The sequence below is a fragment of the Podarcis tiliguerta genome, assembly GCF_965153285.1.
Source record: "Podarcis tiliguerta genome assembly, chromosome: 1".
In the NCBI taxonomy this organism is placed as follows: domain Eukaryota; kingdom Metazoa; phylum Chordata; class Lepidosauria; order Squamata; family Lacertidae; genus Podarcis; species Podarcis tiliguerta.
Genome location: NC_139534.1, coordinates 106,448,153 through 106,457,376, shown reverse-complemented (window position 1 = coordinate 106,457,376; position 9,224 = coordinate 106,448,153). Strand labels below are relative to the sequence as shown.

The 9,224-nt window shown below is 44.9% G+C and overlaps 1 long non-coding RNA gene across 1 annotated transcript; it reads right to left on the bottom strand.

Moving 5' to 3' along the window:
• Positions 1-2,419, bottom strand: LOC310678323. The gene is made up of 3 exons (XR_014511731.1): positions 2,200-2,419; positions 1,856-1,916; positions 1-1,023 (listed from the first exon to the last, which is right to left on the bottom strand). It is a non-coding gene; the product is annotated as an uncharacterized lncRNA (long non-coding RNA).
• Between the last annotated feature and the right edge of the window lie 6,805 nt (positions 2,420-9,224).

Below are 9,224 nucleotides of genomic sequence, written 5' to 3'. Positions count from 1 at the left end.
ATGCTGTTCCTGCCCCGACTACCCTTGATTCGCTCACGTGGCACCTTAGCACCTTCCATGTTCTGTCTCCTCTCCCATCTTCCATATTCTCTCCATAACATCCCAAGCTGTAGATGATGGCAGGCTCCAATGACACATCTCTCTGGGTTTGCCCTCCTGCCTGCACATATACGCATGAGCCCAGCCCTTTGTCTTTTGTTTACAGGCCATTCCTCCTCGCTTCACTTCCAGATTTACCACGTTTAGAAAGACAACGTGACCTACTTAGGCTCCCTGACCTAGTTATAGCAGAAACACTGACTCCAAATGCTCACTCTAGGGAAAAAAAAGAAGAAAAAAGGACAAAAGCAGTGGAGCATGGAGAGAAATATTATCATGATTGTTGCTAATGAAAACAAACCCACCCGTATTGAGCTGCCTGCTGTTGCCTTTTTCAATCACTGCTGTTTCCCTGAGGGATACTAGGCGTTCAGCTGCTCTTCCACTTCTGCAACTCTGGCACTACCATCCAGCACCATCCTGACCTTTCCTTTATTTTCGCTGCTGCTCAAACCTTAAACTATCTTTCTTTCTTTTTTTTTAAAAAAAGTATTGGCTGCAGTAGCCTGCTTGCTCATGAGAACATAAAAAGAACCCTGCTGGATTTAACCAATGGCCCATTTAGTCCAGCATTTCATTTCCACCATGGCCAACCAGATGTCATTGAGAAGCTCACAAGCAAGACATGAGCACAACAGCACCCTCTCCACTTGAGATCCCCAGCAACTGATATAAGAGGCATGTTGCCTCTGGGTTGGATGAGGTAACTGTTAGGTGGATTTGTAGTTGGTTGACTGACTGAACCCAAAAAGTGCTCATTAATGGTTTCTCACCCTCCCGAGAAAAAGTGACAAGTGAGGTGCCGCAGGGTTCTGTCCTGGGCCCGTTGTTGTTCAAAGTCTTCATGAAGGGCCTGGATGAAGGAATTGAGGGGATGCTCATAAAGTTTGCAGATGATGCCAGATTGGGAGGGGGTAACTAAAGCTGCAGAATAGAAAAATTGGGATTCAATATGACCTAAACATATTGGAAAAGTGAACCAACAAAATAAATTTCAATAGAGACAAACGTAAGGTTCTGCACTTAAGCAGGAAGACCCAGAAGCCCAAATATAAGATGAGAGACACCTGGCTTACTAGTAGTACATGTGAAGTCTTGGTGGACCACAAGCTTGACATGAGTCAACAGTGTGATACAGCAGCAAAAAAAAAGCTAACCCTATTCTAGGCTGCATCAACAGAAGTATAGTGTCCAGATCAAGGGAAGTAATAGTACCACTCTATTCTGCCTTAGTCAGACCACACTTGGAATACTGCGTCCAGTTCCGGGCACCGCAATTTAAGAAGGATGTTGACAAGCTGGAACGTGTGCCAAGGAAGGCAACCAAGATGATCAAGGGTCTGGAAACGAAGCCTTATGAGTAATGGTTGAAGGAGCTGGGTATGTTTAGCCTGGAAAAGAGAAGACTGAGAGGAGATATGATAGCCATCTTCAAATATCTTAAGGGTTGTCACATGAAGATGGAGCAAGCTTGTTTTCTCCTGCCCTGGAGGGTAGGACTCAGACCAGTGGATTCAAGGTCCAAGAAAGGGGATTCTGATGGAACATCAGGGAGAACTTTCCGACATTAAAAAGTGCTTGACAGTGGAACATTGTCAACTTTCCTTCCTCGGAGGTTTTTAAGCAGAGATTGGATGGCCACCTGTCATGGATGCTTTAGTTGAGATTCCTGCATTGCAGGGGCTTGGACTAGATGACCCTTGGGTCCCTCCTAACTTTATGACTCAATGTTTCTAAGAGATGGCAAATGTTTTACCTGCTCTGCAGTTGTTCTAACAGTTGTGTCTCTCCTGTCTCTGATGGGGCTTCATTGCACTCTATAGATAACAGTGTGAAGAGAGAGAAAAGTGGTAGCACGTTTGTGTCTCTTGAAACAGCTACTTCTATCCTGTCACTTGCTTTCTGACTTGCTTCACTTCATCTTTTTCTTCTAATTCTTCTGCTAATCTGCAGGAAATGAGAAGAGACCAAAAAACCAGGAAGTAGTGCTGTCAAGATAGTAAGATAAGGAAGTGAACCAGCATACCTCAAACTAAAGATCTAGCAGCATAGCAGCCGTAACAAAAAGTGAAAGGAAGTTAGAGGGGAATCCAAATTTACCTGCTACCAGACTTGCACAAAACAGAGCTTTGCATCCTCCCATGGCTCTGCTTCCAAACATGTTGATTCAGGTTTTAGAAGGAAAGCATAAAGAGAGTTTTGGATCTGCAAGGGGAGATTCACTTAAGAAGATTCAAAGGCTAACTTACGAATGTCCCAAACTAACAATTTTTTCAACAAGGCAGTGTATTTTGAGAGCATCTATTATTTTCATTTTTATATCTTGTGATAACCAGAAAGTCAAAGTACTCCTAAGAAATAGTCATAAGTGGGTTGAAATACTGGTGCAAATATTTCCACCCATCTTCAGTGCTCACGTCTCATCTCTCTAGTTGACATATGTCCAAGAAACAGGGCTGGCCTGCCCATGAAGCAGTGCCCCCACCCTTCCAGCCTCTTCCATCATGGGCAGAAAAGTGGCACTGGCAGCGATGCTGGCTTCTGGTAAGATCTCATGAGATCTTGACAAAATATCACGAGACCTTGAGTGCATGAGACCTCATGAGATTTCGGCGAGATCTCATGAGATATCACTAGAAACCGTTGGCAGTAGCATCACTGCTTCACAGGCACTGCAACACTTCTCAGGCAAGGGAGGCAGCAGCGGGGTAGAGCAGTGCTGGGCAGTGATGGGGGGGGCGCATCGCCTTAATCAGTAGAACAGGACATGTTGCCCCTGTCGAGAATTATACCCTGGCATGCAGTTGGACACATTAGCAAACAAGGACTTATGAACCTCTTCTGACCACAATGCCACACGAATAGGAGTACATAATTGCCTCCTTATCCCTGTCCCGCCCCCCTCACTGCCTACAAAAGCAGCGATGGACCACCTAGAGCTTTTGATGATTAAGCAGTGTATAAATCCTGTTAAATAAAAATAAACAAATATTTAAAATGGATCTAATGGCTGCACATTCAGGAACAATACCCTTTCGCCTCATATGCTTTCCAAACTCACAAATTGTCTCCACTTCAGGCTGCCTGCAAACTCAGGAAGGTGCAATTATTGTTGATACTTCCTTCATGCATCAAAGCTTTCATTCACAACATTGCAATGAAATTCTTTTCTGTGCACTGTTGGTTTTAACTCTTGTTTTTCCACACAGAGAAGCTGACTGGACTGGCAGCTGAATCTTTATTTGACACTGATGAAGGTGTTGTGTCTTCCGCCACACTTGAAGCAGCAGGCTAGTTTGGAGGGCGGGTCAGGAGATGCTATGTAGCAAATGCAGTTCTGCCTTCCACTGTGCACCCCAGCATCTGCTGCCTGAGGCATTTGCCTCACATTGTCTAATAATAGGACAAGCCCTCTAAATACTCATAAGGCAAAAAAAGTAATCACACCTGCAGCTAATGTCTTCCTCATGTTACTATCCCTTCTTTGTATAGTACATTTTAAAGTTTTCACCTAACCCCACAGCCAGCTTGCATGAGGTAGGCTAGTTCTGAGTGATTGTGTCTTGGCCCTTGCCACTGATTGAGCTTCACGGACAACCTCCCCCCCCCCCCCCAATCCATATACTTTATGCACTGAGCCACAATGAGACATTATGGGGGAAAGTCACTGAAGGAGATATTTTTTTATAAGCACATTCTCATTTAGCTTTACCACAGTGAATAACTTTTGTGTCCTTTGTTTTAAAAGAAACTTAATTTCTCATTTCAGGCTCTAATCATTTTTGTGTACCTTGCTGGGATCAAGCTGTGTTTCAGCTCCATTACTGTTTATGAAATGTACTTATTTTCAATGTCACAAAGTAATCTGTTGCATGCAAAACCTCACTATGTACAATTGTGATAAGCACACATTAAAATCTGCTTCCGTCCAACGACAAGTGTGAGATTGACTTTAAGATGGCAGCGCTAATGATGATGGCGATGATCATCATAATGATGATGATAAATGACTTCTGTTTATTCCTCTTTGAGGTAATGAGCCTTTAATGTCAACAACACTTTTTCACGGGTGCAGGCCTAGAAATCTACTAGGTTTCTGAGGATTTTATCTATCTATTTATTCTTAGAGCTGCAAAGTTTACATTTAGATTTCAGAGTAGTTTTCTTTCTTCACCATCCAGAGCTGAGGGGTTAAATGGATGGATAGTACCTTCTCATGGAGGGTCAAGGAAGGACCACACCAATGTCTGAGTGGGAAATCCCACACTTATCATTGTGCAGTACAAGGCGCACCAGATAGTAGATGAACACCCAGTTTAGCACTATGTGTCATATGTGTGGAGGAAAAAACTTAAACACGTTGCAGAGTTTAGCAGGGTTTCCAAAAAAAATAGACCAGAGGCAATATTTCATCCAGCAGAGCTTTTACGTGTGCTGAAGGCAAATGTAGCATAATGCTTATCAAATCCAATACAATCAGGATTGACTCAGTCCATACAGAGTTGCAGCACTTACAAAACTTACAAGACTAAACCTTAACACTATACAGAAACAGAAACACCACACCAGAAGGAAGAGAGAGAAAGAGAAAAGGTCCAGGCTCCTTCTGGCCTATATTTATAGTCAGCATGACTCTGCAGAATAGAGATAAGAGAACTACTACAAAGCAGCTTCCCAGAAGGTATAACCCAAATAATCATTAACCCTTCTGCCTCTGTTTCTCTCACACAGAGAAGCCTCTAGTAGTTTCGAGAATCCTCCTGTATTAATCCAAATAGAAAAGAATCTTTACACATGAGATCAATACTTTCTGCACTAAGAAATGCAAACTGGCACTATGAAGATGTTCCTGCCCTGAGCCACAGTCCAAGCAGGACAAAGAACAGGTAGTTTAGTTATTTATTGGGACAGTGAGTGAAAGCACCCTGTGACTTCTCCTATACTAAAGTTGTTGCTGTGCCTGCCTCTTCTAGTCCCTCCTGGTCCTGGGAGACACTAGGGGAGGGGGCCAAGTGGGTTCGGCTGACCCCCCTCCCTTCAGACACTGTCTCTCCCTCTGCTCCTGGCACATCCTGCCCTCTTCCCTCATCTCTGACTGCTCAGACTGCTCCCCATCCTCAAGCTCTGGCTCCTGCCTCACGGGAGGTATAAAACCCCATAAATTGCTCTGCCCCCACTACCTTTTGCTGGATGAACTTGACATAAGAAGGGGTTAATTTCCTTCACGAACGTAAATCATCCCATGGATGAGCTAATCATAGGTGAAAGGTCAGCTAAGCAAGTTGCTATGGTAACGGCCCAGTGCCCTAACTATATCTGTGATTAATCCCTGTCAGTTCAGTAGTGTCTGTTAGTCTGCAGTTACTCTTTGAGTTATCAGTCTGTTGGTGTTACATGTCCAGTGTCATGTCCTGAATTGCTGGAGTGTATTTAGAACAATTGAGATTCTTTGTACTTGCAAGTATCTGCATGCAAAAGCCTACAAGCTGCATATATCTATGTCTGGAACTGTTTTACTAAGCCTTATCTTCTGCAACAGGAAACTATTTGGCCCTTAAGCTGCTTCCATGTGGTGACTGGTGCTGGGAGCAAATTCCACTGCCTTTGTATCTCATATCAGATACAAACACTTCTTCCACCTGTTCCTCTGAGCCCTGACATTCCATGACAGTACTTGAGTCTGAGGAGCATCTGGGTCAGCACTATGCAGATGTCAGTAGCAGCCCCACCAGACACACTTCATCAGCCAGGAGCTATGCATTTCCATGGTGTGACCTCAGAGCCAAGGGTTAGCAAGCACATGAATGATTTTTAAAATTGGATTGCTGGCCCAGGTGGCCCAGGGCTAGAAGGTTGAACCCTTTGCCCACCCACTGAAGTGGGAAAGGGTTAAAGACCTTTCACCCTGATCTGGATCCTACCACATTGTGGCTAGCCACATGCCCCAGGAAATCCCACATGCAAGACATGAAAACAAGAGCCTTGCCCTGTTGTGGCTCCCTCTATCTAGTGTTCAGTGGTATGCAGCTTCTAAACTTGGAGGTAATACACAACTTGTAGGGCTTCAAGGTCAAAGCGAGTGGTTCTTGGCTACGCTTGAGCTGAAGTGCTCATCTTATTGGGGGGGTGCCCATTTTACAGATGTGGCCAAGTTTCATCACATGGACCATGCACAACTATCGTAGAACGCAAGGTGAGTTATCTCTCCTTTGTTTCTATGGTTGTACAGAAGACACATTTTTTCTCCCCACACAGCAAAGCAACTGCATCTCATGCAAATATCTCCTGCACTTTCCCCCCTCGCCAATGTAAAATATTTCAAACAAATGCATTAAACCCAAATTCCAGACACACTGGCTACATTTCTGATGGCACCCTCTGATTAAATTTTCAGATGTCTGTAAGCATTCCCAAGCCACTGTGTATTGGGTCCCCTTCACAGTTAGGTTTATGTTATTAGTATTGACAATCGTTCACTTGAAACCTAGGCCAGGACTGAAATCCCGTCTTGTCACTTATCTCTCCATTTTTATCTTGTTTGCTTCCTCTCATCATTTCAAATAAATACTCTCCTTCATAAAGATCCTCTCTTCTTCTTCTTTTTTTCTTTTTGCAAGGAGGGGAGGACTGCAAAAATGGGAGCAAATGGGTAAGCCAAAGTGAGCTAAAAAGTCAGGCATGAACAGGAAGAGGAAGCTTTAGTTTTCAGTATTGATGACATTATCCCGCCCTGGTATAGAATCTCTCTTGGGTAAACTTAGCAGATTTTTTTGCACTGTAGGGAATACCATTGTTTCCCTTAAGGAAGCAGGAAACGAAAAGAATGGGCAGGAGACTTTACAAAGGAAGAATGAGCGCGGGGGTATAGAAACAAAATATGCCCTTTGCTGAAGCTCGTATTTTAGTAAATATTTGCCATAATATTCCTCCTTTTGTAATGGAAAACTCAGCATAAAGTTGCCCCTAAAGATTCAAGGGGAGAGCCATATAATTTGACAAAGAAGCATTGTTTGGTCACTGCAACACAGAGGGAAAGAGAAGACATGGTGGAGATCAGGGAGCAATCCAGACCCAAGATCCAGCAGGAAGAGTGGAGTTTGGAATAGATAGATCTCTGACTGGGTCTGGACCAACAAGGGCTGTGCTGTCCAAACTCAGCCAGAGATATGTCAGCATAGGCCAGTTAAAGCTCGCTAAGCCTAGGCTGTGGGAAGTCTCAAAAATGGGGGGAGCGACAGCGCAGGAGGAGACTTACCCCTCTGTGGCACCAATGCACCCCACCCCACAACATCATGGTGGTGCAGCATGACATCATGCTCCCCACAACCATGCCAGGCCAACTCAGCCCACCATCCCTCACTCACTGCCAGCTGCCTTACCTTTGTGTGGAAGTCAAAGGGATGCACAGAGTGAAGATGCTTCTTCGCATGCATCCCAGGTAGAGAGCACCAGAGCGCAAGACTCCAAATGATGCCGCAGGGCCAAGCATCTTTGTCCTGACGCATCCTTTTGAGGATCACCATGGAATTTTGTGGGGGCCCATCCCCCTCCATGAAAATATTGTAGGGGCCCTGCCCCCCCCCTTGTTTCCCCTCTTCCATATTCTGTTGAGCTTGGTCACATAATCTAGCAACCTAGTAGAAGCTACACTGGCAAAAGGGGTGGTGTAAATCAACCCCTATTTTAAAGGCTTGCTTTCCCTCTGCCATGCTCAGTTCAGCTGGTCGTAGCCTCACTGCCAAATGGAGTGTGTCATAGGTGTATGTGACTTCAAAATAACTTACCCTGACATAAATTATGCTGTTTTCCTACAGTTTTGGTTGTTCTGCTCTCCTGTTATGAATAGCTTGGATTACATGGGAAATGACTTCATACCAGGTCAGACTATTTGTCCATCCACCCAGCATTGTCCACCCAGACTATTTGTCCATCCACCCAGCATTGTCTGCTCTGACTGGCAGCTGCCCTCCAGGGTCTCATGCAGATGTCATTCCCATCATCTGCTACATCAGAGATGGGGAGCCTGTGGCTCATCCTCAGCTATAGGCCCTGCTGATGGAGACAGACAGGGTTTGGAATCTGATGGCATTTGGAGGGCCACAGCTTCCCCATTCCAGCATTACCCAATCCTCTACCACCAGCACTTAGCTACTGTGTAAGAAGAACAATGCCCAATACGGTCAATGTGAGATTCAGATTTAGTTTGACACCAAGAGACTCTGTGTTGGCACGGATCCCTGCTAGCCACAGGATTAATTGCAGCTCACTGTATTTGTATTGGTGGAGGTTTGGGTGTTATTAATGCCAGAACTCAGACACTGTCTCCCTTCTTTTCCTCGTGTTGTACTGCTCAGACCTGGTCTCTCATGGTTAACATGACACAGGAGTATTCCTTGCTCACTGCAACATGGAGGGAAGGAGAGGGAGAATGATTTGGGACAAAGGAATATGGCGTTATCTGAATGCCAGGCTCCTCAGTTGAGAAAGAAATGCTAATATAAGTGGTGAAGGCATGAGGAAGAATGAGATCCACTGAGGTGTGAAAGCAGCAGAGATGAGAGGCAAAGATTCACAGCAATGGAAGCCTTTACACCATCCAACTTTGCAGGGCAACCTCTTGACTCACAGCAGGAGGGACCCATGAGCAGCTGCTGTGAAAACACATTAGGAAACTCCACTGCCTTTCTAAAGTAGGCATTCCCACCACCACCTGGGTGGGAGACGGCTTGGAAATCAGACTTCTAAAGGGCTGAGAAAAAAAATCACATGAGATCAGTGTCAATTGTTGGGTTCAGGCCAAATGAGACGTGGAAACATCAGAACTTAATCTGCTGCTGAATCTTTATAAACTGAGGGTAATGTGGATTGATCCAGAGGCGCAAACCATGCCTTTCCTCACTGACACTTCCTCACACATGCATACGCATAAACATCTTCCCTCCCCCTATTAAAAATCAGCACTGAAAAAGCCATTTAAAGGCACACACAAAACAGAACAGAACAACAGCAGACCCTCTCACAACAGGCAGTAGAGAGAGGACCAGTCTAGCCTCTAATGGAAGGGAGTTCCACGGGATCCAGTATGGGGGACCATGTAAGGGGACCATGTAAGATTCCTGCATCGC